Here is a 24,857-nt window from a genome sequence, read left to right as displayed (position 1 = left end):
TGGTACATTTGTCACAGTTGATTTTCCTGATGGTGACCCACAAGTGATAAATAAGCCACATGTGACTTATTCTGTAAGATTTGTTCCTTGAAAAAACAGAGTGGCAGAAAAGGAATCCTGTTTACTGGGTTCCGTATGCATCCAAATGGCAACAGCTGCTCTTTTCTGATACCCTCTTCTATGATCTAATACCAACAACTGAATTTACTCTCTGATGATAGTGTGCTAACCTATTGATTTGTAATCAGAAATTGGCTTCCTGTCACTTTAAAAGGGAAGCACTAAGGGGCAGTAAAAACAAGCCTGTCTGTTCTGGTTGAAGCTCTGGTTCAGGCTCCATGCTGAATGTTTTCTTATTTTAAAGAGTTCACTTATTTTTGATGTTGCTTTTGTTTTGTTTTGTTTTGTTTTGTTTTGTTTTGTTTTGTTTTGTTTTAAGAAGATTCTTCAATTTATCAGAAAAGGCTTATTACTTTTTAGCTGATGATACTGTTCAGGGTTCATGTGTTTGAATTGCTCTTGAAGTCCATCTTATGTCTGTAGTCATATCCATAATTAAGATTTTATTTTATTAATGATGGTATGGCCTAAGCTGATATTTCTAGAGGTTAAAAAAGCACAAACCAAACAAAACATCTCAATACTGGTAAGTGTTTTTTCACTATAGATTTACATATTTAACAAAGTTTCATTATCTGGAGCTTGTTAGACAGTAAGTAGTAAATGTTACTAATGGATCAAAAATGCTCTCCTATATCTTTGTTAGTGTTCATGCATTGTCCCTTATGTTCGTCTTGTGTATTTCACTGAATAGATTTATTCAAGTAGCCACATAAAGATTTGTTTCAAAACCAATAGGACTGTAATGGAATGCAGCACAGGCACTTTCTAAATGCACATTTTTTAGTCTTACTCATCCTCTGTTTTTAGTTCTGTTTATTGTATATTATGGTAAACTTTGCAGCTGAGGACATTATCCTAAGGAAGTCTAATATTACATTAGAAGTACGACCTGCCAACATAAGCACTTTTGTTCATTTTCCCATGCCAAATCAGACTAAATTATGAAGGATGTGAAATAAAATGTGCCTTCTAGTTTTCTTCTGCCTAATTATTATTCAAAAGAATCAAGAAGAAAAAAAGAATGTCTAAATCATATATACATATATATGCCTTTTAAGCTTTATAATAAGAGGCAAAATAAGCCCTTACTTGGTTAAAATCCAACTTAAGAGTCAACATACAAAGGTGACTGCTGTATTTTATTAGACATATCTGTATTATGTGGGCATGTTACTGCTCCACCAGAATCTCTCAATAGTAATTATTATGCCAAGCACCCTGTTGGCACAATTACACTAAAGCTCTAATTAGTAGCAGTAAGATTAGAACCCCTACATGTTAAATCTGTAGAAGCAAAGCTGAGTGAAGGATTTAAAACAGTTTCAAAACATTGTATTGTCTTTATTACAGTCTTTATATTTCAGTAAAGAAGGGTTTTCTATAAAATGCACTTAAAATAATCTGGTTCTGTCACTAAAAATAGGAAAGATAAGGTAATTGCAGTCAAACCTCAGTACTCTGCTTCTATCTAGGTGCTTTATATCTCAAGTGTCAAATCCAGTGAACTCTAGTGGAAGTTACGTCCTTCGAAGCTTTTCCCTCGCTGAATTGATGAGGTTTGGATGGATAAAGGCTTTTCCTGCTGCCTTCAGTTCCTTCTTAGTGACTTCTGAGTGTTCTGTGCTGGAAGTGTTGGGCACGTGGCAAGTCTTATGTCACAACTTTATCGGCAGCCAAACATGGTCCTTGTTAATTCACGCCTTTCTCAATTTCACTCTTCACCGTTTTTTCTGTAAAGTAGTGAAAACACCAAGTTCATTGTCCAGCTGTAGCTTTACAGACAGCACACAAACACTGGGCACTGCCAGTCTGAAGCTGCTCCCTTGCAGGGGACGATCAGAAGCCAATGTAAATGACATCAAAGGATTGATTCCATTATTTGAAAAGTTGTGGTCTTATCACCTGTCCCATACAAGGAGATTTTATCAGATTTGAAATGACTGATGATGCATCCTCATCTAGATTTGGTATCTACTAAATCTGAGTTTAAAATATCTGCGTCTGTATAACTCTGTACATACTTTTCCCCACCGATGTTGGATCATTAGATACAATATATTCAAGTAAGGCATCAGCTGATTCTTAAATAAGTAGACACTTATATGCCTAAAGCATTCTGCTTCTGTTTCTTAGTACACTTTGTATTTGAGAGGGAGGGAGCCTGTATTTTCTGGATTCTCTGTTTTAGGAACAATTTCTTTAGCTGTGCTGAATTTTAATAATGATTTCCCTCATCAATTTATTTATTCTTATTTATAGCATATGCCAATTTCTCACTGAGAAAATGATTGTATGATTGCTTTGTCTTAATGTTTATTGATTGCATAGCACTGCTACCATTAATGAAGGAAGCTGGATGCAAAGCTGACTGAACCTGCTGAATATATTCCCACTGGCTCCAGTAAGATTTGAATTATGCCTACAGTAGAAACAGACTTTATTGAACTTACCTCAAGCTTCTCCTAGGGAGATGGGGACACCTTTTGTACTTCTTATCTAGGTTACTTTAAAGCTAGAGTTTTGAGTAAAACAGGAGGGCAGGGACTCAGGAATTAATTGTATGAGGGATTTTGCACTTCACTTTTTCCTGTTTTAGGATATTGTTTAATATTATAGTACATCTCACTAACTTGGTCTGACAAAAGAAGCCCAAGACAATATTGGGAGCAAAGGGGCTGCCTATATTTAAAGGTTTCTCCTACTGTGTTTTTCCCCAGTAGAAGAGGGAGTTTCACATGGCAGTATTACTGTGTTTTGTCAGCCCAAGAAGAGACATTAAGGTATTTTTCTGTATAGCTTCAGGCTGGTTCAGTGATTTGTGCTGCTGCAAAGAGAAGCACAGAGTACAGTCTCCATTACATTGCACTAACTCCACTCAGACAGCCTTGTATAATCAATCTAGTTAAATACCTTTCTTTGTAAATGCCTGCATGTTGAGGGCACAGGTGAAAATCATCAGTGCTCTGAAGGTATTGGGGTTTTATATGTATTATTCAGACTTAATTTATATGCAGTCATTGTTATCTATAATATGTGGCCGACTATAGAGCCTGCTCTCTTAATTTCAATATTTATCCTAATTTTTTAAAATATATTTTTAGTTTCAACTTCAAGGAAGAAGGCTTGTAATTCAAAAGAAAATTTATTTATGAATAATAAAATAGCTGTTGTTAAATAACATATTTCATGATTTTAATGAATTCAAAAATTGTTAAAGTTCATGTTTCTCTCATTGTTCATGCTATTAAATGCATATTAGCATGGTCATTTTTGTTTAATGGAAACAAATAACAGTTAATCTTATTGGGAGGTTAAGTGGGTTTACTCTGTAAAGGGCAAATCCCAGATGAATGTTTTCTTTTTTAAAGAATAGCTTTAGTCACTGACAGATGGTCTCTGTCTGAGTCTCCCTGTAGACAGATACAGTTTCTTTTTACACGTTTATGAAAGTTGTAGATACAGATATTCAGTAATATGCTGTTGTGTAGGACAAAGAGCAAGTCTGGTGGATTGATAGGATTAGATTTCAGAACAGTGACATATGGTTGGTTTACCAAAGGGGACAAAATTTGAAAGGAAAAAGAAGTATCTACAGTTACAGCTACTCACATAATGGAAGAATTTATATTTGGCCAATTGCCTTTTACAAAAGACAGTATGGTGGCTCTTATTTAACTCTGCTTAGAGTTGGGTATATCATTATTAGGTTCTGATTGTGTGCATTTTTGGCTTTCAGATAACTCTGCAAACAAATTGCCATGTAATCTTAAATGCAGAAAAGCAGTAATGCCTTAATTTAGAATATTGATATTTGATATTGATAATTGGATCCCTGGTCCCAACCAATCAGATAACAATATCACTTACATGTCTATTGCAGTTTTGTTTTATAAATACAAATAAGAACCTCCAGAAGGCTGCATGATAAGCCTGCATTTTGCTTACCCTTTATGCTACGTGTGAAGTTATAACATCATTATAACCTTAATCAAATAACTATACAACATATTTAGTGGTAATTTGTCACAGTAAAATTATTCATAGATGTCTTGAGTAAGTCCAGTTATATTTATGTGTTATGCCATACCATGTTTTTTGGCAATGGAGTTTGCTGGATTTCATAGATTTACTGTGTCTGCTTTTTTTTATGACTGACATAGCAATAACCAGATTGCAAGGATATTTATGTTGTTTGTGGCTTAGCAAGATAATTAAAGGATATAAATTAATCAAGTGCAATTAATTAGAAACTTTATGTTCACAGCAGTCCTTCTTTGCATGTATAATTTATATGTATTGATTTCCCAGCTTTCATTAGCCTATGAGATAACAGCAAAAATGCATTAGAGAAGAAAATGTACAATTAGCGTGAGAGTGAACCCTGGCATAATTGATAGATCAGCACATGTTTGGGGCAAATATAAAGCTTTGTTAACTGTCATAAGCAGTTAGAATTGATAAGTGGTATTTCACTACATATCTCTCAGCTGATTAATGGTGTTTTTAAAGAGTCCTCTTAATGGGAAGCTGATAGGTTGGTTGAATTTACATTTTAATCAGAGTATTTATGATGGAGGCAGCCATAAGAAATTTATTGGCACAGTGGTAAGGACCTTCCCTGAGGGATTTGGAGAAAGAGAAAGCATTTTAATATGGCTACTCACCTTCTTCTTTGTGCGACCTGGTCACTGCATAGGCAGGGCAAGCCTTTTGGCTATCACCTAATAACTGTTATTAAGGGAAATTTCAGTTTCTAGTGTGTTAATTAGTAAGGTGAAATAAAGATGAAAACCTACAGAATACTTGCAAACTTACTGGGGAAAGAGTAGCTCAGTTAACAACAATAGTCTGTAATAACTACTTGTGGATCCTTACTGTGTGAGATGCTGTGTGTAGTTATAGTTTTGTTTAAACAACACATTTCTTTTATATCTGTAGGGCCTTCTCCTTCTCCTTCTGTAGGAGAACTCTTGATCCAAACTATTTTCTGATTATCTGCTGAACAAAGATTTGGGGTTGGTGGGTTCGTGGCAATAGCCTGAGTCAATTTACAAGTGGGGTTTGTCATTCATTGTTCAAGTGTCCTTTGTTAGAACAACTGTCTACATGTTGCTTTATAAAACCATATTTGTTACATGCAGATACTTGCTTGAAACTAGAAACTTTCATATAAAAATGGTTTTGAGTTGTGCTATTTGAGGTTTTCTCATTTATAGATATACGTGTTCTGCTTTAATAAAAATATCTAGCTAATGTCCATGTTCTTATATTCCCAAGCTTCTGCCTAGCAAATAGGCAGTTTTCTTACCTAGTTAAACTAGTTGCTCAAATGGAGGAGAGCTAGACTCAAAGTATCTTGCTTTACTGTTTTTATTGACATGTCTCAGAAGTTAATAGCCTCATGCATCACTTTCTGTCTCGATGAATTCTGTTTGATTTTCTTTTGTATACCTATTCCACAGAAAAAGCAATCACTGGTATTATTTTGTATGTAGTATGTTAAATAAAGTTTTTTAGTTTAGGTATTTCAGTTTTCTCATTTTGTTTTACATTGCTAAATTAGAGGAGCTGACCAGTAAAAGTACAGTAAATTCACGAATACAAGCCGCACTGACTATAAGCCGCATCTCTGGGTGTTGGCAAATATTTTGGTTTTTGTCCATAGATAAGCCGCACACGAATATAAGCCGCTCTGTCATTCGCAGCGAGGACCCGCGTGCAATTATTAACAGAACGGCGGGAGGGCGGGGTTTACTGGCTGAGCTAAGGCTGTGCAGGCTCGGCCCACTAGGGGCCGCTGACGGGGCCAGGTGCTCCAGCCCGGTGCTGCAGCTCGGGGCCGGCCGCCGCTGCCACTGGGCTCGGTCACCCCGGGTCGGCGCTGCCCTGCGGTGGCAGGCAGGGACGGAGCTTCCCCTGCTCCTACGGCAGCGGCGGCGGGCGGGGACGGAGCTTTCCCGCGCCCGTGGCGCCGGCGGCGGGCAGGGACGGAGTTTCCCCGCTCCTGCCGCGGCGGCGGCGGGCGGGGACAAAGCACCCCGTCGGCTCCCCGAGCCGCGGCAATGGCTGCGCGGGGCTCCCGTCGGCTCCCCGAGCCGCGGCAATGGCTGCGCGGGGCTCCCGTCGGCTCCCCGGGCCACAGCAATGGCGGCGCGCGCTTCCCCCCCCCTCCCCGGGCCGCAGCAATGGCGGCGCCGGCTTCCCCCCCCCCTCCCCGGGCCGCAGCAATGGCGGCGCCGGCTTCCCCCCCTCCCCGGGCCGCGGTAGGGGCGGCCCGGGTCCCCCCTCTCCTCCCCGGGCCGCGGTAGGGGCGGCCCGGGTCCCCCCCCCCCTCCCCGGGCCGCGGTAGGGGCGGCCCGGGTCCCCCCTCTCCTCCCCGAGCTGCAGCAATGGCAGCGCCGGGCCCCCCCCCCGTCTCTCCCCTGGGCTGTGGCAGAGGAGGAAAGAGAGCTCTCCCGCCTCTCTCCCCGCCCCCCGTTCTGCCTACACGGAGCCAGGCTCCACCCGCGGTGCAACAAAGTAGCGATTTGTAACAATCGCAAAATGCCGACTTTGCAGCTGCTCGGCTCAGCACTCTGGCAGGCACTTCTGAGGTTGTATTAGCCGCTCCTGATTATTAGCCGCATTTCCGGTTTAGGAGCAAAATCTTAGTCAAATTGGTGCGGCTTGTATTCGTGAAATTACTGTAATTAATAGAATACTAAATATATGATATAAGAAAGGAAATTATATCTACCTATGAAAAGAAATTAAGGAATCCATGCTTAAAAATCTTAGGTTATTATTATGTCATTTTAGATATCAGATAATAATCTTAGGCCATATATAGACCCAGTAGTTTTGTATTATAAATGTCTTAATTATTCAGAGTTCATTAGTTACCTTTTTTCACAACTCAAAATAAATGAAAGTTGGATGAGTTTTGCTATTCAGTAGCAGCAGCTACGCAGCATCACCAAGTGACAGTTTTATAGACAGCATGGTAATGGCTTATTCCTTTAGAAAGAAGGAGACAAAGTGATTATTATATCACTTATTATTTTAATGCAGAAATGAGGGTTTCCTACATTTGTAATTTAGATAGGTTGCCACCTTAATGCAAAGTTGTCTTTTGTATTGTGTCCTTTCTCAATTTGCATTGTGCCTGTTGCTTTACACAGTTTCTGTGGTTGGATCTGTTGGCATTTTGAAAGTGAGAACTATTGTTTCATCTGTCTGGTGGCCCCAGGGAAGAAGAGACAGAAGTACTCTCTGCAGTACAATTCCCTTTTTTTATTTATGACTACCAGAAATATAAAACTGGAACAAGTATACTGTGATATTATTTGGGATTACCAACATTTCTGAATTAAAGTGACTTGATTGTAGTCCTGCAGGTTCCTTTGTCCACAATCAGGAAAGTGAATGATAGAGATTTTAACAGTACATGTATACCTATGCTTGGTCTCACTGAACTAGAGGGATTTCTTCTACTGGAACAATCCTCTTGCCCTGATCTCTTTGGCAATTTCTCTGGTACATCCCATGCCTTTGTGCCCATTAGTGACCACTACCAGTCAGAAATGGCAGGTGCTTGCACAGATTTTTGATTAATGCCCTTTTTTTTGCACTCTTACCACTTGCCTGCTGAGTGTCTTGGCAGCTCCCCTGCCTTCCCTTGGCAGAGAAAGCCCTGCTGGAGCCCAAGAAAGGGTCTCTCTGAAAAACTCCATACTGGAGACTCTTGTTTCCCCTATTTCATCTTGTGCATATAACATTCCTGTACCAGGTTGTATGTATACCTTGAGTGTATAATTGCATTCTTTGCTGGCAACTCACTTCCATATGAACCAGGTCTATGTGTAAAAGTCACAATGGTAGCTAAAAAAACTATCTAAATTTTTCTAAATATCATTTTAAATTGAATGAAATAGAAAAAAAGCCTACTTCGATATTTTAAAGGCAATAAAAGTTTCCTTGATTTTCAGTCTACTTGGAGGTCAGATGTAATACAGACGTTTGTTTCCTAGTAGGTATGTTGGATAAATACATAATGATATAATTTTCTTTGCAATGCCGTACTTCATGTCATCTTGAGAATAAAAATGAAAAGAACATTCTAAGATTTTTGTGCTAAACTGAGATGGCATCTTTTGAAAAGGTTTGACTGGATGGTTTTCCGGTTAGATATGTATATATTTTATCTAAAATATTAAACAGGTATAGTATGAGTATACAACTACAGATTATCTGTTTTCAGATCCTGTGTTGTTAGTAGATTTAATAAGCAAAGATGGGGATAATAGCTTTATCCCTGAAGTATAGAAAATATCTATTAGTCCCACTAATTTGTGCACGTACTTTAACATTTTTTAACTTAAAGATCAGGCACTTTTATTTTGTAATGGCTCAGATTCTCTCTACTTTAATGCTAAGGACTCTCTGGGAGTGAAGTGTGACAGTATTCCAATAGAAAAGATGAAGTGGCAGTGGTGTGATAAGGATGTGGTATGTAGGATGCTGATGTGAATGTATTAAATTAGTTTATATGCACCAGGAGAAGAGCTACTTGAGCAAGGTTACTGCCTACTAACCACTATAAATTCTCCAGTGAATGGGAGCATGCCCAGGATTTTACATGTGATTTTTTTGTTGTGGAATCCCCATCACTGGCTGACTTAATGGCAGCTTTATTCAGAGCCTTATACTGTAAAAGCAGTTTGAGAGTGCTGCACTGAGCAATTCATGACATGGGGGATATTTCAAACAGTACCTAAAGAAATCTCTGTTTGAATGGGATGGTATTATGGATGCTGGTTCTCCTTGCACAGATCAAAATAAGCTGAAATCTGTCTCCTATGCAGTAAATATAATTTCTGAGAGGTAGGACATTGTATTGTGCATTCTGTGGGAATTTCAGTGTAGAATATGCTTCTGATGTGCCCTCTGCAAAAACCACTTTTTGTACAGAATTAACAGTTCAGTTTAATGGATTACATAGATGTTGGCTTCCTAAGTTTTTATCTAAAGTATCTGTACTTTTGTTCTAGAAAACTAATGAAAGCATTCTTCTGATCAAACTGCTTCTGCAACTTTTATTTTTGTGTTAGTTGATTTAAATTCACAGGTTAATGGGACTAATGAGGGTAGAACAACTCAATTTCTCAGGAAAACAGGCCATTTATTCTGAAAGAAAGAGAGATACTCCATTATAAATACCTAATGTTTTTGTAATATAGAATATGGCAACAAAAAAACTCTAATTGGTCTGACTGATTGATGAAGCCAAACTTTCTGAGGTTCTACAGGAGAAAGAAAATAAATTGTAAGGAGAAACCTCAAACCAAACATGCAAAAATGGACTTACATATAGTGGAAAGGGATGTGGTATTTCAGGAAAACAGAAAAATTAGGAGTTCCACTTGAATTTAAAAAAGGTCATAATTACAGATAACTTTTTGTAAACAGCCCTCTCGTAATGCTGGTTAGCTCTATAGATCTTGGTAAGAGTTCTGACATTCGGCTCATGCTTTTATTTCTTCATACTAAGGTCTCACTTTATTACCGTTTGACCATCTTCTCCACACCTGAGAACAATCAAACATTTGGTTTGAAAACTACAAAATTAAGTACAAAACTTTTCTATTCCTCCAAATTCCTAGAAGTTTGGATGTGTGGCAATAAAATGCATTATCATAAGGCAAAACCAACGTTTTCCATGTACATATATCCTATGTTTGTCTCTTTGTGGTTAGTTCTGGCTCACAATAGAAAGTAAGAAGGGAACAGCACTTATTTGAGATACTTAAGTGTGAACTTAATCCCATTAAATGCGTTCTGTAATTCACCAGGGTGCCTGTGTGTGCTTCAGTATGTGACTATTACTTGACTGTGTGGGAGTAGGTTATGAAACTTTTGGCTTCAGTGATTGCAGCATTGTAGTTCAAGGATTGACTGCTTTATACAAACAGTAATTTTAAAAAATATTGTTAAATATTCTGCAATTTAAGGCCGTGTGTTGTGCCCTTTAATGTGCATATCATTGTTTAACTTTTACAGACTATGTTAAATAAGACTGCAAGAGAAGAGAATATCAGTATTTGTGCAGATGGTGAGCTCATATTTTCGGGAAATATCTGTAAAATGCTTGGCTAGCCTTAAAATAGATGGTAATTACATCTAGATTTATTTTTTGCTATGGTCATTCCTCTTTAATAAGAAGGGAATTTTTATTTAGCAACTGTTTTGTCTGACTTCCTTTATTATGTTTCCATCTATTTTTGTTCCTGGAATGCACCTGCTCAGTAGTTATCTAATCTTTCTTAGAAGTTTACACTCTCAAGTAAAAGCTTTGAAGTTTACACTGCTTAGTGTTTTATGCCATAGAAGATATGTATAGTTCCTTCTTTTACAGTGTTAGAGCTATTATGCACCTGGTAAAAAGATAGACATTAAAGTGCAGATGACAAACCTTTAAAATATTTAGTAGATTAAAGTACTGAATTACTCCCTACTTCTTGTTCAAGGTCCTTCATTTTATAAAAAAATTCTGCCAGTTTGAGTTTTGAAGGCAAGGGCCTTTCATGTGTGGTTAACACCGGCAGACATCAGACATTTTGCAAAAAAGTACTAGACATTTATAGAAATATACTTTTTAAACAGAACAGTATTGAAATTGTACTGCATTTTCTTGAAAATGAACATGACCATTTTTCATCCAGACACTCAGGGTTTTCTTGTTTGCAGAACCACTGTATTTTACAAACATCCTTGGAAGGTGAATCTTGTAATTTTGAACATAAAAAGCCTGTGTAAGGAAGATGCTGTTTAAGCAGCTGTTTGCATGCCTATGGCCTGAGAAAATATCATATAGATGACCTGAAAAAGCCTGATTTTTCCTGCTATTTAAAGTTGTATATGCATACATATTTATATAAGCAAACATCTTATTAGTACAAAATCTGCGTATTTTTAAGCCACTGGGTGGTAAAAAGTGAAATAATTATATTTTTCTCCAAGATATCCTAAAAGGAAAAGAGGCTGAGGGAAGTGGTTCCTCTGGTGTGAAATTTGAAACCTTTTCAGGTTCCATAAGTGAGAGATTTACCCTAGCTTTGGGAATTCTGAAATGGTTCTGGTTGTCTCTTGAGTTTATGGGTGAAGGTGCCCTTAAATTCAGATGCAGTTTTGATCTTCCTGAATGCAGTCTGAACCAAAGGCCATGAATTTCTGTGGCCTTGAAGTCCTTGATGCTGAGCTCATGTAGCCAAGTGCACAGACACCTGCTGTCCTGTGTACTTAAGTTTTCCCTGTTTTTCACATAGGACTATAAGGAATGTTGCTGTTTTAGAGTCTCCTGTGCTTTCTGTTAAAAACTGGACATCCATTTCAGTCTTTGAGCTATTGTGGAAACAATAAGTAATATCAATGTGCCTGCTGGAATAAGCAGAGCAAGATTCTTTGAAAGATTTGAATAGCACTAATTTACACAAACTAGAAACTATAATGGAATTGCTGACTGTTTCCTGTTAATCCTGAGATATCTTTTGTGGATAAATACATGTTGTTGTTGAAGGTATTGCTTGAGGGTATTGCTGTGAATATTTTTTGGCAAAATTACAGGAAAGTGTATTATTATGAATAAGAAAAAAACCACAAAATCATAGATAGCTATTGGATAGCTACTTTAGGTAACTACTAAAAAACAGTAAAATACTGCTGTATATCCTAGCTCATTAAGTAATGAGTTTTCTCTTTCCCTAAATATTGATAAACTGGGAGACAAACAAGCTTTGAAAAAGAATGGTCTGGAGAAACTTGGCTTAGAGTTTCGTGGTTGGGTCATTTTGGTTTTGTTTAGGGTTGGTTTTTTTACATATGTCTGATAGTGTTGACTAGAATCTGCAGTGAGGTGCACTCAGTGTGCTCAGAAGGACTGCAATCTGATCTAATCAGGGCTTGGCCTAGGAATGTAATAAATTGTCAATGAAGGATTTTGCATTCATTTTCACTAATATAGAGTGTCTCATTTCTGAGAAGTAAATCACAGTGGCTTTAGTACTTTATTTTCCATCTTGTATGTAAGTAAACTGCAGGATCAACTGGGGGGTTGAATCAATCTGCTATTTATTACCTCGAAATGTGACACCCTATTTTAAGTGCCTTATTCCCTTATGATTTAGGCAGAGCAGTGCACTACGTTTAAACAGTATAGAAACCAGCTTTACTCTTAGTGGATTTTTCACTTGAGATGTGATGGATTTACATTTGTAAAAAACTTTCAGTACATCATTATGTTATTACATAAAATAGAGTTTCAAACAGACTGAAATGGAGAGAACAAGGAAAGTAACTCCATTTTTTTCCTCTTATCTAATAACTAGCAATAATTCTATAGGTTATTTCTATAATATTATATTCAAATAAAATATTTTAATAATATGCTATTGATCAGGGGTTTTTTTGGTTGTTTTGGTTTTTTTGTTTTTTTGTTTTTTTGTCTATAACAGTGTAGCTTTTCTTTTCATGTAGAGCACAGGGCATTTCAGACACTCTCCCCAGATGGGTACTTGTGGTTCAACACAACTTTTCTCCACTAATTTATGGAAGTGAAAAGAGGAGGCTTTGGATTTTGGTGCTGTTGGTTTTTTTCTCCTTTGGGTTGTTTTGTTTTGTTTTGCTTTGATTTTTTTTTTTTTTTCCTCATGGCAGTCATGGAATGAGAACTAAAACCTAGCTGTTCTTCCAGTATTGTATTCTGGGGCCATATACCACTGTGTTCTCTAGTACTGTTAACTTGTATCAATGAGTTTTTCATCATACCCTTAAACAGAATTTTCATTTATTTACCTACTTTTTAGGGAATTAATTGGAAACATACAGGTAACTTAGCACTTTAAAAACCTACAGATTTAGTTGAATAAAAAGGCAGCACCCATAATACTGGTTGTCTGAATAATTTTGATGTTTTGTCACGTTGTGTTTGACTTAGTTGGGATAAAAATTTCTGATTATTTTTGTACTTCTGCTCTGCTTTTTCTACTAGAAAGTTTTATTTAACTTCCATCAAGTTGCTTACAAAATCAATGTTATAGTTTTGAAAATATTAAACTAATTAAATTAAGGGAAGTGTTTCTCACACAAATGAAAATGTAACTAACCCATTTTCTGAAGCTATGCCTTTGGACCCCAAATCAGAAAAATGCTTGAACATATTTTTTTTTTTTATTTTAGCATGTTAGTTTGAACTTTTAGTGAAGTTTTGTCAAATCAGTGACTTTCTTTGCTATGTAGTATTTAAATGGAAAATGTATAAAAACACCCAATTCTTGTAAACTTGAGCAAAGTTCTTTTGCTTGCACTGGTTACAGCTGTGATCTTTGACAGCCTCTGTGTTCTTGCAAGTAAATCTTACATTTGGAGTAGAGAATTTGATGTGAGGAGGAAGAATACCCACACTACCAACTTCTCTCATGTATTTAGCACTCAAGAAATACCTGTTATATGAGAGTAGTGGCAAAGGGCTAACTATTTTATTCCACAAATGAACACAGCTGATAAAAATTTTAGCATAGAAGTCAAATGAATAGATAAACTATATTCAGGCACACAGAATTGTAAAGGTATCTTGAATCATTACCTGGTACTTGAAACAGTTTGCTTTGACCAGCTTTTTCCCCTTCCTGTTTTATTACAGGCATACTGTATGTTCAATAGTAAAGAGAGGGGAAAGCATATGGCCTCCTGTTTGAACTTCTGTAATTAATCCTTCCAAATACTATTTCCTTGGAAAGTTATTTTTAATTTTATTACAGTCTGTTCTTGTATTCTCCCACACAATCACTTGGGCAACATTTGTATCGATGAAAACGACATAAAGCAGCTCTTAACTAAAAGGAGACTGCTGTTTTACACAACATGTAAATGATTAAGTGATAGATTTTTATTACTGTTTGTGTGTAGAGTGCACTACAGCATTTGAGCGTTAACTCTACCCCCATCCTGCCCCAAATCTGTGCAGTCCTTCAGAGTGTATTTAAGATATTTTTGCTGTTAAAAATCATATGGCTTATTTTCAGAAAGCTTTTTAAAGTGCCAGTTATTCCCTTAGAGATAAATTGATATTTCTCTATACGTTCTGTGGATTCTTGCAGTCATGCAAAATAAAATTCTTCACTGTGGAATTGCTTATAAAAAAACTAAAGGTTATAGCTGTAAATGATGAAAAAAATACTGAGAAATAAAAGATGATCAGGTTGGTCCTATCCCATGTAAGAAAAATACTAAAAGAAAAAAAGTCTTCACATTCCTAAAAGCCTCCTTTGTTGTTTGCCTACATGGAGAATTAGAGATATGTGCACTGAGCATGGCTACTGGATGCTGCAACCCTGTAAGGCAACACAGCAGAAGGAACATTGCAAATGAAAGTGTATGATGATGGAGAGCTGTAAGGATTGTATTTCTGAATACCTTCAAATGTTTTCCAGAAGTCCATGCAAAGCAATTCAGTTTAATGGTGTGATTATTTTTATGTAACAGAGAACATATTAAATGATCTTGATTACAGTTGCCTACAAAGAATTGAAAGGGGACAAATGCTTTATAGATATTATCTGAGGTTGTCTTGAAATGTAGGTTGAGAGAAAATCTTCCTCTAGAGCTAGAGTTATTCTAAATTTCATGCTTTTAGATAGCTTATAGTAAAATCCACCCTTTTAAGATATTTCCCGGAATGTTTCTTTTGTCTCTTCCCCTCTTCATCCATATCAATTTTTCATCAGATTTAGTGAGGGAGCTTTGTACAGCTATATTAGCCTGAATGCTGTTGATTTTAAAGGTCGTAATTGGGAGCATAATTTCAGTTAAGAGGTCTACTGGCAAGAAATAAAACTGACTAGAAACAGTGGACATAAAATGTGGTTTTATTCAAATAAACTAAAGGGTGAAAGCAATGTGTAACCGATATCTCTTAGCAACTTAATTCCTATTCAAGGATCACAGTAAGTTCACATTTCTAGGAGTGTGCTCAAGGTCTGCCTGTTAGGAATGTTTATTTGTTGGTTATGTTCCTTGAAACTGAAATTGCTGAATTGTACCAGAGAGGACAACACAGGCTTGATTTACATAGGCACGGTCCTCATTAATTCAGGTGGAGCATTAGGTCAGCAGCTCTGCAGAACCAGGATTGGGTAGTGCCTTGTCTGCAAATTCAGTTCCTGTTTTTCTTCAAAGATATGCTTTTCAATTCTGTCACATATAAACATTGGGTTTAAATGGAGCACTTCTTTAAGGCTAAATGAAGTCATACTTCTGCTGAATAGCAACACTTTCTTTTAGCCTACATATATGAATTATACATGTAAAATGGAGCTGTCTAAATGTCAACTTTAAACTCAGGTGTTTAAATAATATTAGTTATCATGACTAGTTCATATATTTTTAAGTAAAATTAATTGGATTGTATAACAGTTTTAGGAAAATATTGTAACTTCTCTTGGTTTTTTATAGAATATGCATGTGAACTAGCAAGGAAATTTATGTTTGTTAGTTATAAAACAATAATACTTTTAGCTTTACTCTAGTTTTTGCTCTTTTTTCAAAAGATTGTGTTATCCTTGCAGAAGTCTGTTACATCTCTGTAATAACCTTGCAGCATTTCTAAGCAAGATTCCATTTATTTAGGCAACACTGACCATCCTCACCGAGAGCCTTAGCCTTTAATGCCATTCATGTCAAACACATGATGTTGTCATACTTCATACTCCAACCAGAAGATACCAGGTTTACTTCTGGAATTGGAAGGCAATAGTAAGGCTTTGTTAATTTTCTAAACTGTCTAAAATGTTTTCATTTCCATTCTGTTTTATTGAGATTTCTTTAAAATGGGATTTATTACAGCTCTAAGTGCTGTAGATTTATGATAATTTGATTGTCAAACAGCAAGCTAGAGCTTAACACCCCACCTGAAGTGATCTGAAGGGCATGGTGCAGAAATGAACTGGGTCTTATGAATTTTCAACTACTTGATGCCTTAGCCAAATGAAGCTTTGTTATTTTTCTGTAATTTTAAAAATGAGTGTCCCAAACTTTTAGAGAATTTGAAGTGTAACTGAGGACTTTATTACTGTGGTGTTGGTGTAGGGCTTAAAAATCTCAAAAGGCAGAGGGATAAATCTGCAGAGAAAAAACCACTCCATCATCAAGGAGTGGTGATCGAATAAAGCTGATTTTGAAGGTTATTGGAGACTGAAAAAATGTATCATTTTATTCAAGGGGCAATCCTGCTTTCTGCTGGTTACTGTTGCAGAAATGATCCATCATTTTTGGGGGACAGGGTTCAGTTTCTATGTAGTATTTGATTTATTTGAATGGAAACAAATAAAACCTGCATCCTTATATTATTTGGGATCAGGGCTTTTAATACTTTTGTTTCACTGCAAGACAAGCAGGTATGTAGAGAAAAGTAGAAAAGTTTCTTAGCATGAGCATTTCCTCTGTGTTTACATTGCAGATGGGTAAATATTCCTCAACTCTGAGGCCTGACCTCAAAACTGTAGCTTAATAACTAACTGTGGCTTTGGTAGATTCTGTCACAGTGATTTCTCTGGTCTATGTCACACAAACAAGTCTAGTGTTTCTTTAGTACCTGTCCTTCAGGTTGCCTTTGTCATTGCTCTCCATGACACTTCTGTTTCTCAGGTATTTTTTTTCGTTTCTCCCATGCTTGGGTTCTGTTTAACTTGCACCTAATTTTCACATGGCAAGAATAAGAAAGAAATACTCTTCATACATTGGTTAACTTTTTGACATGCAATTTGCTACAGAAATTGTATCAAGGGAAATAGGTCTTTAGATTCTAAAGACATACTAAGAAATTCTGTGCCCCATTCCTAATGTTCAGCAAGATTTTGTCTAACAGAGGATTAGAGAGAAGTACTGCATAACTTTTCAGGCATTCATGTTTTGCTTGTGCTCTCACAGATTTAATCAGCCTCCAAAATAGATGATGAATCTGGCTCTAGTTGTAACCAGTGGGAGGCTTTCCCTTTAGCAGGTGAGTCATGACAACATAATATTCCATTTTAATGCTGTTATACAAACCCTTTCTTATTATTTTCTTATACTGTATGGTTTGTGTAGAATTTATGAAAGAAGCAATTAAGTAGGGGTTTCTGTGAATCAGGTTTATACTTAAAATTATGCAGATTTGCTGGAGTAGTACTGTAATTGGACACTCCCACCTCTAAGACCTTAATTTATAGATAGATGTTGTCTTACTCTTTAATAGTTCTTTCTCATTTCTGTCTGCTAGTAAACTGTGTTTTTCTTGTTATAAACTAACATGAGTTAAACACTGAGTTCACCTGACTCTTGCAACCAGAGACAATGTTGCAGGATGACACTTCTTTACCCCTCTTACTATTGATTCTTTAATATGCTTAGGTTAAAGAGAACTGATTATAGGAAGCTGTGGGTGCTCATTGGTGAGATATTTTAGTAGTAAAACAGCTTCAGGGTCTGGTAAGATAACAACCTTACAGGAGGTAAGACATAAGTATGTATTGAATGCAAAAATGTAATCCTGATTAAAACTTTCTGGGGACAAAGTATTGAGACCGTGTGTGGGGCAGTTGTTTTGCTTTTAAAATACTTCCTAAGCCCACCCAGTACAGTTTGTGTTCTCCTGTATTGGAAGACTGCTCTCTGTAAATTGTGGGTTGTACTATGCCAGTTCAAGATGAGCTGTCAGCTGTATAATGCAGAAACTTGTTGCCATTCAGGAAGTGCTCAACTGTTCAATTGCTTCGATAAAAATGACCATCATTGTTTGAAGAGCACAATATATTTATTAATTTATTTTAAAATGGGTAGTTATAATTTGTAGCTCTAGTCTTAGTGCAGTTGAAGATTTGAATTATGAAGTAAAATGTTCCAGTTAAAATAAGATTTGCTCATAAATGATTCATTTGATAGTTATTAAATCATGTTCTAGCTTTCACCTGCCATAAGGAGTTTATCAGAGTGTTTTGATGGCATGGCAAACAGCTGGCTGTCTGTTAGCTGGAAAGCCACTGGCTAGTTTGTTATGTTAGATTTGTTCTTTACAGGGAGTTATTTTACAAACTGGATGGTGTTGGAAGGCATTTTTGTTTTAGTTTATGAATACTTGATTTCTATGGTAAAGAACGCATAAATGAGGCTTGCATACCAGGAAAAGTTTAATTACCACATAACTAGATGAAGTGGTAGTTAGATGGCCAAAGGACACTTCAGAATTAATGTGCCATTTGCTCTTGCTGTAAACAAAATCCAAATCTGCTTGCCCTTCTAAAGCTAAAGAATGAGCTTTTCACCTGGGAGTTCAGCATAGAATGGGAAGATAACTCTGAAGCCATCAGATGTGAATTCCCTCAGAACTGTACTTTGCCCCTTCCTTAGTCTGGAGCATGTGCTGCACAGTCATGTCTATGCTATCAGTGTGTTGGTTGGTTGGTTGGTTGGTTGGTTGGTTGGTTGGTTGGTTGGTTGGTTGGTTGGGTTTTTTCCACATGTGTCTGTGTAAAAAGAATGTCAGCAGCAGTTTGAGGAGTGTGTAAAGCTGTGCTCTGCTGTCTCTGTATGTAGATGGTCCTGTGATAAGACAACACTAACTGTGCCATTGAAGCAAAGAGGATAGTAATTGTCCTAAAAAGGAGTCATTAGCTGGTGTAGGAGTTGTTTCTTGTCTGGATTAAAGACAGGAGCACATAATCTAAATGTCAGTTCTGATTAGTACAGGAGTTGATTATATGGTTAAATACAGCAAATATGTAGAGTATTTCATAAGGATTTCAGCTTTGCCTGGCTATCAGCTCATGGTTTTTTTTCTCTTTGTTAATAATGTTTTCATTACAGGATTTCCAGAAAATTGGTGAGTATATGTGCCCCCAAAGCAGTCCACAGAGGCTGAGAGTATGTCTTGTAATTTTGTAAGTGTTTAAGAAATGGAGTTTGCCTCAGTGCAGTTGGCAGGGAACTTATTGAGTTGTTCTGCAATTCAGAACATACTATAAGTAAGAGATGTAGTTTCTATATTAATTTAAATCCTCAGACAACATCTGTGCTACCTGTGTGATTTACATTGGTGGTGCCCTGGGCCCAGGCAGAGTCCCTAAATAAGTTGCTAGGGCTGTGCAGGGATGTGGTGTACCACCTGCAGGGATCTCAGTATAACAGTAGATTCCAAACAGACTGAACAAAGCAGGTGCCTGGTAGAGCTGAAAGAGTTCATAGATAATGCAGATTTTCAAGTGCTAGAGAAATACAGACGTTTAAATCTGCATTCAGAGATTACTCTTCCATGCTACCCTGAACCGAAAGTTTTTCAAAACAGCAGGAGTGCTGTGTATGACTAACCCTTACCTTTACTTCCTTGATGAAATTCTTTGGTGTCAGAAAGAATTCATTCCTGCTTCTTTCTGTCCCTGTATACTGATACTCTGCTCCATTCCATTCTGGGTTATTATGATTTTTTAATATTTTTTTTTTGTGCTCAGACAAGTTGTGGGGCTTTTCTTGTCTTTTTGCCTCCTGAGCTCATTCCTTTACTCTTTGTAATATTCTTGAGGGGAGCATGATCTGAGTTCTGTAACACTGTTTATATAAGCATGCAGTCAAAACTACATACCTGCATGCCAAGGGTGTGGCTTTTAATTGTATGCTGGGTATAAATAGCATGAATACAGTAAACAATTTGAGATAGATTATGAGATACTATCTTTTTAATCATGATCCTTGCCAGATGTAATCCTTAGATAAGATTCACACTTCCGTGACTTCACCACTGATAAGATAATAAGGCGAATTACACTCAAAGGGCCTCCCAATGTCACTTAAATCAGTCACTTGTTTTTAGCATAAGCTCTCTGGAAACATAAGCAGAAGGACTATTACATAAGACTCATTGCTAAACATGGTATTTAGTTATACATGAGACACACTCAGGGAAAATCTCAGGTGACAAAGGAAGATGCTTCAGAGCATTAATCCCAATATAGTAACTTGCCATATACTGACAAATATATCCAAGCTTAAGTAATTAAATCTTTTTTTGAAGACATACTATGATAAGGAGTAAGTGTCCTGAGCAGATTAAATTTCGTTTTCCTCTCACATTCTGCAGTTCAGCAGCGATCAGTCTGAAGCCAGTCTCTCCCTCTTCTGCTTCCTTTTTTTTTTTCTTTTCTTTTAAGACCTCTGGGGTTTGCTTGAACACTTAGAGTGGCCTGAGTACAAAAACATAGATACTATGTTCTCTGGTCTCTTGAATGCAATTTTATCACCTCCCATTATTTGTGTACCACATTATCTTCATTATTTAATCTTGTTATCTTGTTTTCCTTTTAGTATATCCAGCTTGTTCAGATTTACAGTCTAAATATACCTTTATTTAAAACAGTAGTGTCCTGTGCCTTATATCCAAAATCTTTATTTCAAAGAAATTATCAATGAAATTGCTGAATGCCTCTGTCTTATCCTCAATATTTGCATTTAAAAGATTACTGAGAGTAGTTAACACCCAGGAACTTGTTTCATTCCATCTAATTCATTTTGGTTTATTCTTGAATAAGTCAAAAGATGGAGCCCAGATCAGTGTCAGTGCAGCTCTGATGGGTTGTGTCTCTGCATTCATGCATTTATTACAGGACAGACTTTAAGTTGAGCCATGCAGCCTCTGGAAAATTCTTGCTGTATTAACTGTGTGAGAAGGGGAGGGAGCTATGGGGCTGTGGGGTTTTTTTGCCCCAACTTCTCTGTAGTGGCAGCTTCTCTCCTGCCTGAAGAGGTACGTAGTTACTTCTATTTTTAAGAGGTGCTTAAGTGTGGAACTCTGTAACTGATCATACATTGACATTTGTTTGACTTGGTGTTCCTTCCTTCTGCAGCCTGCATGAGGCAGATGAAGGAATATTGAAAGGCAGCAGTTCTGTACTGCTGAAAGAAATCTGATTTTTAGCACAAACGCTGACATCTATATGGTGACGGAGTCAAGAGTTAAAATGACATTCCTATTTCAAGGGTTTGACAAATGATTGCTAGAAGCATTGGTGTTTAAGTAGTCATAAATGTGTTCTTTTCTCAGTCCTTACAAATAAATGTGAAAGAACAATATTTTAGGAACAACCTCCACTTAACCTGCAAGATGAAATGTAAGTTTAATGAAGAGCTGTAAATGGAGGACTGTTTTCCCCTTTCAGTGGTGTAACACATCCTCCCAGTTGCATCTGCTTGAATTACTTCTTTTCAAGGTGGGTACTAGGTGAAGTGGAGTACAGTCTAAACTGAGGGGGAAGGACAGAGGGGTAGTGTTACAAAATGTGTGTAAGAGACTTTTTATGAAGATGCAGAATTGGGTTCATAAAGTTTTCAGGCTCTGCTATTTCTGCAGATGAGTAAATGTTAAAAGAGTTATGTGATACAAGTAACACAGCACTTTTTATTTCCAATTGTTTGATTACTTTAGCTCTAGACGAGCTAAAATAGGAAAAAAACAACTTTAATTTGTACATTCAAGGTCACACTTCTTCCAGAACTTAAATATATGATGGCAATTATTATATTGCAAATGGCCATACCTAATACAACAAATTAGATTCCTCTTCCGCTTCTGTTGAGGGGTTTTATGTCAAAATTGTAATTCCAGCTTGTTGTTTCTGTAGCTTTCTGAAAATGAGATCAACTTCTGGAAATTGTGGAGTCTTGCTGGAGATTTCAAAAAGCAGGCCTGACATGGTCCTGGGCAACCAACTCTGTCTGGTCCTGCTTGAGCCAGGGAAGTTGGACCATAGGACCTCCAGAGGTCCCTTCCCATCTCAGCCATTTTGTGATTGTGTTGTTTACCCTGGGAGTTAGTCAGATGGAGCCAGAGTATGGAGCTATAAGCTGCTGCACATAGGGCCACAGCTGCTTACAGTTCAGGTGTATCATTTCTGGGCATGGGCTGGAAGTTTTGTTCAGTGTCCTAAAGAAGCAAATAAAAGGTAGTTCTGCAGCAGATCCCCAACACAACTGAGTGCTCTGACACTATGAGGAGTTTCTCTTATTGAGAAGTTGGATAAAATGTCACAGATCATGCCACTGATTTTCTTAAAGATGGAATTACAGGATTAGAGCTGTTACAGGTAAGAGATCAAAAATGGACCCTGTTGAAGATCTCCACTGGATGCATGAGATTGTATTTTTTTTCAGGTTTAATAGTATGGAACCTAAATCACCAAAAAAAGAACTCAATTCAAGCTAGAAGCAATGTATTGGTATGTTTAGCACCAGGACTGTATACAGGACCTGTCTTAAAAAACAAGACCACAACAGTTCTGATAGTTCCACTGATATTTTCAAATGCCTTTTTTGTTTTTCTTTCTGCCCCTAAATAAGATCTTGTGTCTCCAACAGTTTGCCAATGTATACTAGACAACAGATTTCATCCAAAATATAGCTAGCACAAATAATTTCTCAATTTGAAGCAAGTCCATTACTAGTGTGGAATAGAGAAATAATTGAATTGTCTAATTGAATTAATATGGACATTGTGTCAATAATAGTGCCATTGTGATTAATGAAGATTAATTTCCTTCAGAATGAATGTTCTGTGCAACAACCTCCTCTTTTGTCAAAGATGAAAAGTATCAATGAATTCATATTTAGTATAATAATATACAGTCTAAGTACTTAAAAGTGCAAATTACTATTTTTATTTGTATTTTTCTGCTTGGGTTATGTTGTAACTTTAAATGCCCTTCTGCACAGTCTGCTGTAGTTCTAGGTATTCAAGAGGGAATTAAACTACTACTCAAATTATGCCATTGCAATGGAGGGAAATGACTGATGAAAGGGGAGGGATGGTGGTTTCATCTCTTCCTGTTTGTGAGCACAAATGTATGATCCTTGTCAGAAAACTCTGCTTGCTTTTGGGAAGGCAGCCAACAGTGAGTTTCTTTAGCAAAATGAGCTATTCTACCAATATGGAGGGATTTCAGAGTGTATTTGCAGTTAGGCTGAGGTGCTGAAGAAGGAGTGAGGAGACTGATTTATGTTCTCTGTGTAACACAAATTATAAGAAATGGAATTAAGTTGTTTGCACCAGTACATTGTTCTGTGAAGGTATTTGAGCAAATTTTCCTATGAAATGCATTTGTGTCAAGTAAAAAGTAGCAAATTTTTATAAAAATAATTTAATAAACATTTTTACTTTAATTTAACCTTGTAGTTTCTCATATAATTATATGATGCCTTCTGTGAATGCCTTATAAAGTTTTTGAGTCAATAGTGTTAACCATTAATTAGGAAAATCCAAAGGATTATTAGATTAAATAGAAAATATTAAATATTTATTATATATCTTTATAATCCCTTTTATAAACATTTTGAGATTTTTTGACGAGGCAATCACTCTACCCAATTTGGTGCTGAAGGGATGCTTTTTAATTTATCTTTTATCATTAATAATAAGTTCAAAAGAAAGGTTATGCCTGTTAATGTGACCCACTTCCAATTCTTGCACAACAGTGCTCTACAGAGTTTCACAACAAAAACCAGTCAATGTATTGCTAAGTTTGACATGCTACATTGAAGAAATCATAAACATGTTAAGAAGCTTAAAGATTTAGAACCTATATCTTAAAATCCTTGGTTTCCATGTAAGATTTCTTAATCAAATATGAAGCTGCTATCTGCAGTTAATTAGATTTAGATTGTCTATGCTGAAGAGCCAGTAAAGAGAAGCAACTTGGTTATCAATTTAAATAACCTGGGTTTTCAAAAGGTCATAAAGCAATACCTGTTCTTCCCACTAGTTTCAGGAAGTACAAGCAATTGTCGTTATGTTTATCCTTATATATCTTAATGTTCTACTTTAAGAATATTATTAAATCCATTGATCCTCTTAGTGAATCAATAATCTGGATAATCATTTTAAATTTAATCTTTCATGTCATAAGGAGATGTCTAGGCTTTCCAGGTAATATCAGTATACAAGTTTTTCCTTGATAAACTGAAAAGGGAGATTGATGTTGATCTTGTGTAGCCAAAGGATTATTTGCAAGAGAAAAAAAATCACCTTGGAAAGTAAGTAGGACTTAGTGCTGGGTATTTGTAGGACTCTTCCTTTTCCCTTACCCCTCTATACTTATCATTCCAAAAAGCCTTTTCACTTCAAATACAAAGAAAACAGCCAGCAAAAACCAAACCCATGCTCTGCTGTACACTACCACATGCAGTTTTAGTTATGGAGCTGAAGTGAGGAACAAATTACCTTTTCCTAAATGCTGCTTTTAATTGCATTATCTTTTAAAGGTACAAGTAGGATTTTTTTTTAAATATTGAAATTCAATGGATGAAATTACTTCCACCTAAAATATTCTTATTTGTTTGTATCTTTAGCTGAAAGAACTACCTGGAATTTACTTCCTGTGTCTTCTAGCCTACAGATTGCCCATTTTGAATAAATTCATTAATTTGAAATAATAATAAGAAATGACATATTATTCATAGCAGTTTCTGTTGCATTTCTATGACACCAGAAATTATAAATGTTTGACAATTGCAGGGGAGAAAATCTAACAAGGATAAAAATATGATAAATTCTCTTGTCTTAGTTAATATAGTATATATTAGGTACACATACATGGATTAAATTGCTTTGTATGAATTCATGTCTCTGTGGTATTGAGAAACCTAGGCTTACTTTGAGCTAACATGATTTTCTGAGGATTTTCTAT

The 24,857-nt window shown here is 36.6% G+C and overlaps 1 long non-coding RNA gene across 1 annotated transcript in view; it reads left to right on the top strand.

Moving 5' to 3' along the window:
• The first annotated feature begins 403 nt into the window (after positions 1–403).
• The window catches only part of LOC117001617, a 56,957-nt gene continuing 32,503 nt past the window's right edge, over positions 404–24,857 (top strand). Inside the window, exons 1-2 of the long non-coding RNA XR_004419086.1 lie at positions 404–646; positions 17,083–17,155. This is a non-coding gene — a long non-coding RNA (uncharacterized LOC117001617). The remainder of the gene's footprint in view (positions 647–17,082; positions 17,156–24,857) is intronic.

This window comes from Catharus ustulatus, chromosome 11, assembly GCF_009819885.2.
Source record: "Catharus ustulatus isolate bCatUst1 chromosome 11, bCatUst1.pri.v2, whole genome shotgun sequence".
NCBI classification, from domain to species: domain Eukaryota; kingdom Metazoa; phylum Chordata; class Aves; order Passeriformes; family Turdidae; genus Catharus; species Catharus ustulatus.
The sequence above is the reverse complement of the archived record's forward strand: the minus strand, read 5'-3'. Positions and strand labels throughout refer to the sequence as shown.